The sequence below is a fragment of the Zingiber officinale genome, chromosome 6B (genome assembly GCF_018446385.1).
Source record: "Zingiber officinale cultivar Zhangliang chromosome 6B, Zo_v1.1, whole genome shotgun sequence".
NCBI classification, from domain to species: Eukaryota; Viridiplantae; Streptophyta; class Magnoliopsida; order Zingiberales; family Zingiberaceae; genus Zingiber; species Zingiber officinale.
The window spans coordinates 74100176-74108278 of record NC_055996.1 but is presented as its reverse complement, the minus strand read 5'-3'; the positions used below and the strand labels follow the sequence as shown (position 1 = coordinate 74108278).

Here is an 8103-nt window from a genome sequence, read left to right as displayed (position 1 = left end):
TCTCTCTCCTCAATATCTCCCATCACACCATGTTGCCACATGATTTTGCTCTCATCATACTTTCTTTCTTCTCAATCTCTCCCATCACACTCTTTCTAGTTATTTTTTCTCATCATACTTTTCCCTTTTCATTCTTTCTCATCACACTTTTTCCCTTCTTATTCTATTTCATCATACTTTCTTTCTCCTCATTATATCTCATTAAAAAGATAGAGAACATATTGTTGCCACAATATGTTCTCTATCTTTTTCTCTCACATCCAATTTTTTCTTATATTTAATTTTTTTTTCTTATTTTTCTTTAAAGGTAAAAAAAAGAAATTTTTATTTCAATTAAAAATACTTAACTAATTAAATATTATTTTTAAGAGTAATATTATATTCATACTTATTCGTATTCCAAATATTATCATTCTTATTTTCATTCCAATTCTTAGAAAATAATCAAATATCACCTCACATTTTGTTACCACATCAGTGAAATCTGCAATAGGTATTGTTTTTTTATTGAAAATATTTTTAAAAATGATAAATTTTAAATACTCTCTCTGAATGATTTTTTCATAATCCAAGAAAAATAAATATAATGGTATTAGTCGTCCATTTAATAACACTGGGATGCCCAACTAATAATTTTTTAAAATATAAGTAATCATTAATCTAAAATAAAAACAAAAATTTAGACAAATCATTTAATATTATTACGATTGATGCGGTCAGAAATTTTACTATGGTGACGTGGCGATAGGAATTCATTGGCATCCATGAGTAATGACGTCAAAGCTTTTCCCTTATTAGACAGCCGAATTTGTGGAGAATATGGTTATAAATAAATTGAATATTCATAAATAAATTATTAATCAATTTGATAAGAATTTATTTATATTCATTTAATATAAATAAAATTAATTAAATAAATAAAATTAATTAATTAATTAAATAAAATAAAATAAACAAACTTAACATTATTCGCAAATAATATTTAAATAGATTTCTCACTCATCAAGGAGTTAATATATATATGAGATCAGATGGCTTCATTGGAGTCTGTAGAGATGACACAATATAAATTGATACAGTAATTTGCTTTACATATGTGACAAAAGGTCAAATCATTTATTCTCAGCGCCTCCATCGCACCCGACCCTAGGCTATCATGAAGGAGATAAATCATGATAATCGAGAGAGCAAGTGGTGGTGGGATGAGCTGCATAGGGTCCAGAAATTTACTCCCGATAATTCTATGATTCAACCCCATAACCTTATATGATAAATATACCATCACTTATTATCTTGGATGACCTGTAAAATCAAGTGATTTACTTTACATAGCCAGCATCGTAAAGGGATAAGTACAACATATGATTATTTTTCTTGATACTAGAGCCCGTAAATCATGGGGAGGGATAATATGAAAAAAATATATGCACATTAGTCATTCATTCACGCTATGATTACTAGCACTGTAAATTATCTATCAGAGATCGACTGGAATACCTAGAGGATAAAATCAGAATCTGTACCTTTTGTCAGACTGAGTCTGAGATCTAGGTGTATGTTTTATTTTGATGTCCTCTAGTGAATATGTTATGGGTTCGTATATGAGATTAGTTGCAAATGCCCCCAGATATGATGACCTATAGGAGGATGTTTCAAGTCTTCATATGTTAGTATAGAGGTAAGAGCAGGTTAATGCAGGCTCGACATCTAGTCATGGTTGCCATGGTGGATCATATTTAGAAGGCTTGTAATCATAGTTTTTTTAGGGTGGGAGGCTTGCTGTTGAGTAGGTGTATAGGAAGATACAAATGCATGTATATTATGCTCTAGATGTGTACTCTGATCTTGCACGATTATAAACATATATATTAAAAAAAACCCTATTCAACCATCCATGGACGAAGCATCCTCGTGGAGCCTCATAAGCCTCGGATGGGCCTCCTGAAGCCTGCTTCTGGTGTCTCATCAACTTTGGATAGAGTACTCTTTTGGGGCTTCATGTCACGCCCCCAGAAGAGTCCCTGCCAGACGAAAATCCGACAGCATCTCTCCTGTACTGGTGACAATATGAAGCATACATACATACATCACAATATATAAACATAAACAACATATTCATCAGCCCACACGACTGGAACATACATAAAATAGAAACAACATAACCACGAAATGTATCAATTATATATATATCTATCCATAGACTACAATTACTATACAGATAAACGACATCTGTAACAAAAGTGCAAAATGTAAATACAGCGAAACAAAAGTAAAACAAACCAGAAAATCAGCACGTCGAGATCTCTGAGCAACTCTACGAAAGTCCAAAATCAACAGTAATATCAAAAGGATCCCTGTGTCTGCAAAACTGGAGACCAAGGAATGTAGCAAATTAGCCAAATGGCTAAGTGGATACTCAAGAAAGATGTGCATGAATTTAATCTTATTGAAGAAGTCAAGGAAGTAGAATAAATCATCATCTTTTGTTACAACTTTAGGATTATTCTTAAAGTTCTACATTTATACATATATATGTATAATCATCTTCTCATTATCTATAATCAGGTAAAATTTTTAGATTAAAGTTTAGGATCTTCACCTTATCATCACTTGTCATCATTAATAAAATCAATTTTTCAATCTTATTATTTAATCACTCAATTATAAGTTATCATGGTAAGATCAACATGTATATCAATAGTCTGAATCTGATAAATCAACTAAAAAGTGAATCACTGGAGCCAATATCATCAGAGTGAAATATCATATGGATAGGCTAAAAGCCTCCTAAGAGTATAAACTGTCGCATACGTCATCTGACGTACGGGCTATCAGCCCTCACCGGTGGAGGACATAATAAACACTGACCGAGGGCTACATCACGCCAACACGCCTCGGGTGTACGGTCAGATACTCTGGACCGCGGCCGCCGCGCTACCACAATAACATGTGGGCGGTCCAGTACTCTAATATAGAGCTCTGGTATAAAGCTAGGCTCATAGTCTTCACTTTTTAATTCTTCATTTACTATCTTTATTAATTCACTGTTATGATTATATTCTCTTTTCATATTGAATGGTCAATCGAGGTAATATTTTCGGATCAAGTCTATTAATTTATCATTATAGGGTCCACAGATAAAAAGCTACAAGTATCAACAGATAGAGTATCAAAAGCATGAAATATGTAAGGTCAAGCAAGTCAAAAGAGACAAGGTATCAACAGAAGATAAATTTAGAATATTTCTTTAATTTTAAAAACAACCCTCCCCATATCAATCCCAATATGAACCCACATATGAACAAGAAATAATATCAATTATTTACCCTCCAATAATTTTAATATTTTAACCCATTTCGCTATTTCTAATATCAGTTTAATCCCCATTTTGAAAACAATAATACAACATATACATATTCCAATTTATATATTTATTCATGCACAAGGAAATAGACAAGAGTAGATGTATCCACCTTATATACAGCAAAAATCTCCGAGTATCGGCAGGTCACCGTGCTCCACTCGAGCTCGGATCTACAAACACAATATCAAACATAACTTAAATAATCAAAATACTATCTAATAATAATAATGACCTAAAATCTACACATTAACTCTGATTCAAAATCAGTGAATTATTTTGATCTCGATACCTCGTACCACTTCGCATTCCTAAATACAACATCTGTTATAATCTAAATAACCCTTCTAACTACACATCAATTTAACCAAAAGCAACCTAAAATATACCTTCTAAGGGTTTTGTGTGGCTGCTGGAAATGAGGACAGCAACTAGGGTTGCTTTCCCTTTGTCGTTGGCCACCTCAACTAGCTCCGGCGAGCTCCGGCGAACTCCAACGGTACTGCCAAGAATAGGGCAGCAGCTAGGGCTGCTGTTGGAGGAAACAAAATGCAGCAAAAAATGCTGCTGTTGGTGGGGAAAAAGGAGAGAGCAACTAGGGTTTTGTTTCCTCTCTTCTTCCGGTGGTTTGGCGAGCTCCGGCGAACTCCGAGGAGCTCCAACAGTGCTGCCGAGAAGCAGAGAAGAGGAAGCAAAGGAGAAAACAGTGCTCTGCCCTTGCTGGAGGAGGAGAAGAGGTGCGGGAGGAGAAAACGAGGGCTGCTTGAGAAGAAGAACGGGAGAAAAAAAATCTGCCGTTTGTCGCCGCTAGAGAAGAAAACGAAGAAGAAGAGAGGGGTTTTGAGGCTTCGGTGGGGAAGAGAAAAGGGAAAAGGAAAAAGGGGGGTGTGGGGGAGAGCAGTGCACGTGGGTGAGTGGGCATGGGTGTTTTTGGTTTTTTTTTTTTTTTTTTTCTCACACTTAACACTTCATTTAGAGTCATCACCTGAGCACTTTTAGAGTCTTAGAGCTTGATCAAGTTACTCAGTTAGAGCTTCTTCTGGAGCTGTATTAGCTTTGGATGGAGCACTCTGTAGGAGTTTATTCTAGAGCGCATCAGCTTTGGATGGTGCTCTCTTCTGAAGCTTTTTCTAGAGTCCCATCAACCCTAGAAGGAGCACTCATACATAACTTTTTCTAGAGTCACATCAACCCTGGATGGAGCACTCTTTCAGAGCTTTTTCAAGAGTTGCATCAACTTTGGATGGAGCCACTTTAGAGCATCTCATCCGCTTGGATGGAATTGAGGCTGGCTTAGCCTTGGATGGAGTATACTTAGTGCATACATTTTGCTAGTGAGTCTGTGAGAAGTAAGACCATACATTTTGTTTAGAGAGACGGTTTACATTCTAAGTGCATACATTTTGTGTTTGTGGAGTGAGAGCATATATTTTGTTAGGGAAGGGTTACACTCTGAGTTTTATAAGGAGTGAGTGCATACAACTTTTGTTTTGTTTTGTTTTGTTTTAAGGATGTATAGGTAAGGATGGTGAATAGATCCATCAAAATGATCTATCTAGTTCACAGTAAATGACTTATGATAAAAACACATCAAATCTGTTTATAACTGAGGTTTTGCTAAAAAGTCTAAAGAAGGTGAATCGATCTATCAAAAAGATCGATTAGTCTGCAACAAACGGCCAACGGTAAAGACATATCAAATCCATTGACAGCTAATCACTTACTAAAAGTGATTGAGGGTGGTAGACATTGTGGCAAATAGGTTGATCAGAGGCATGTAGATGTGATCAAAGGTGCCTAAGTTGGTCTCTAGAGGTGACTGAAGGCATGCATATATGATCAGAGGTGTTTGAGCTAACCTCCCGAAGTAATGAGAGGTATGCATTGTTGATTGGTAGAGGGGAGAGGTAGGAGGTATGACACAGTTGGGAGTTTGGAGAATAGGAGGGCTGCGTCGAGGATATTATGCACCCTCCTGCACATACCAATCAACATGGACCAAGGAGATGGAGGCAAGCAGTCTACTGGGTGATGTCATGATACAATAAGCTAAGGATAAGTAGACTATGGGGATGGAGTTGATGTAAGAAAATATGTTGCTAAACACGCAAACGCGCAGTGAAAAAACATATTTCCTCCAGAAGATCCATGCGAAGGGAAAGAGAAATTCTTACATATACTAAGTTTTCTAACATATCATGAGATTATACCTTTGTAGCGTGCTCACGGACTCCCGACAGCTCGGATCACAACACGATCTCACGTTCATGCCTCTACGATATCCACACAAATAAGTGTTCGTTTGTCTCACAAACTCACAAAAGGAGAAAGGTTGTGCTAGCAACCTTGAAAGTGGATTTCGGCCAAGAGGAGAGGAGCAAGGAGAATGAAGAGAATTCCTTCCAAAAATGAAGAGCAAAAAGCTTAAGTATTTTCATCCAATGAAAATACTTAATTAGCATTAATAGCCTTAATGAGCATTTACACTCCATTAAGGACCAAACTTGTAACTCCTCATTTCAAATGAGTGTAACTTTTCATTTCAAATTCAATTTCGAAAATTGAATGAAATGAATAATTGAATCTCGAAATTTAATAATTATCTTCATTAAATCTCACTTGAGTCTAACTCAAGTCTAATTCACTTGAGTCTAACTCAAGTCTAATTTAATCAAGTCTTACTCAATTAATCCTCATGCAATTCAAATTCAATGAATCACTATTTCATTAATTCAAATTGACTCCTTGAGTCTAATTTGAATTGAACTTAATCCAACAATTAGATCCAATTGAGTCCAACTCAATAAATCCAACTCGGATTAGACTTAATCCAATAATTCAGCATATGAACTCATCTCCAAATCTACTTGTTCTTTGTGTGTGACCCAATAAGTTCTCGTAACGTTGGCAATGTACCCAAATCAACATTTAGATACATAAGCAATGAGTGACATCTAGCAAGGCATCATTGCTACCCAAGTGACAAGAAGGTCAAGATCCAACCTAACTTGTCCGTGGCTATTATCTTGTATGACTTTGTCCCTCTATCCTTGATATTTAGGTTGATCAATGAGGCATAGACCGTGTCATCCTCTTATCAACATTTGTGTTTCTTGATCTCTAAGTAGACACACTCAATCAAATAAGCTCAATATCTCATATTGACTCATTTGTGCATGGCCATGCTTTCTTGTGCCCTACTAATCAAGGGGCCCACAGATATCGCTTCCGTCATATGGAAGGGTTAAATCACATCTACATCACTCACATCCCTCCGTATAATTCATTACATACCCAATGATCGACTTTATTATCCACCTTGTTACATGTGACGTTTGCCGATACCAAAGTACACAACTCCTTATGTAGGGAACCGTAGCGACTTCAGGTCTAAGGACTATTCATAACAATAGTCACATGAGAATGTTTATGACACCCATATAACGATCCATGAAATATTCTCATGGCGGGTCATTCAGTATATATTCTCTAATATATACTCATGTGTCAACCTGATATCTCATATCCATGACTTGTGAGATCAAGTCATCCGTTGACCTACATGCTAATCTCAACACATTAATATTGTCCTTGTATATTAATGCTCGCCTAGGAACAGTTAAGAGTAGTATTATCTATAATATCTCATTATCAATTCAACCAATTGATATACTGTAGATAAGAACCTACTACCCAAGGATATTATTATACTTATTCAATTGATACTGAACTGAAATAAATATAAAAACCAACTTTGCCTTTTATTAATAATAATATATGATACAAAATGAGCTCTTTACAATCATCTCATAATTGGTACTAGGGCTAACACTAACAGTTGAGACTTTTAACTTCCATATATTGGATCAAGATGCGCGAATCATGTGGTTTTAAAAACTTCTTTTCAGTTTTATAAAGACAAGTATGCAACGGAAAAACTAAGTAGGAAAGTAAAATAGAAAACTCGGTCGGTTACTAAGTTCGGAGCCTTTAGCGACTCCAACTTCAAGACCCACCATCCCTTGGACAGTATCAATGGGTAATCCACTATAATCCTCTTCCAGAACTGCCAAAAGAGGTAATCAAGTACAATATAATCAAAGAACAAGTGTAACAGCCTACACTTTCCTTAATGCAGTAATTAAACAATTAACAATACTTTCGCTACCCAACACGTGAAGATTCTTGGATCGAGCTCAATGTCGAATGACTTCTATGCAGTAGTAGGGCATAGCAGCTTCACAACACAATGAGAGGATGAAGTGGGAGCAATTGGGAACTCAAAAGATCGCCTGTAGAAGTCATGAATGAGTTGTGTCTTGAATGCTGCTCAAATAGGGCTAATATAGGCTGTGGAAGGCGCCTTTAGCCTCCTCCGAAGTGCCTCTACAAGTACATTTTATCCCCTATCCTTGATGATGATAAAATTTACAACCTTCGATTTTTTCCTCTAGAAGGCACTTTTAAAGCTCTTCAAGGTGCCTTCTAGCATGCTTAATGTCACGCCCGGAGGAGTCCCTGTCCGAAGAAATTTCGACAGCATCTCCCCTGTACGACGAACAATCTGAAACTTTACTACATCACCATATACCTCAGCCACATGCGGCTGGAATAATAACAACAATAGACAAACAATCACACATACATCCACGCAGTTTATATCAATTTCAGCCTCTAGCTGACACAACCACGCAGTTTAATAAGAAATGCTAAGAAAACTCAAAATCCACCCTACTCAACTA

At 36.2% G+C, this 8103-nt stretch overlaps 1 long non-coding RNA gene across 1 annotated transcript; it reads right to left on the bottom strand.

Moving 5' to 3' along the window:
* Positions 1-2309: 2309 nt before the first annotated feature.
* On the bottom strand, positions 2310-4221 carry LOC121990289. The gene is made up of 3 exons (XR_006114537.1): positions 3751-4221; positions 3474-3534; positions 2310-2368 (listed from the first exon to the last, which is right to left on the bottom strand). It is a non-coding gene; the product is annotated as an uncharacterized LOC121990289 (long non-coding RNA).
* Between the last annotated feature and the right edge of the window lie 3882 nt (positions 4222-8103).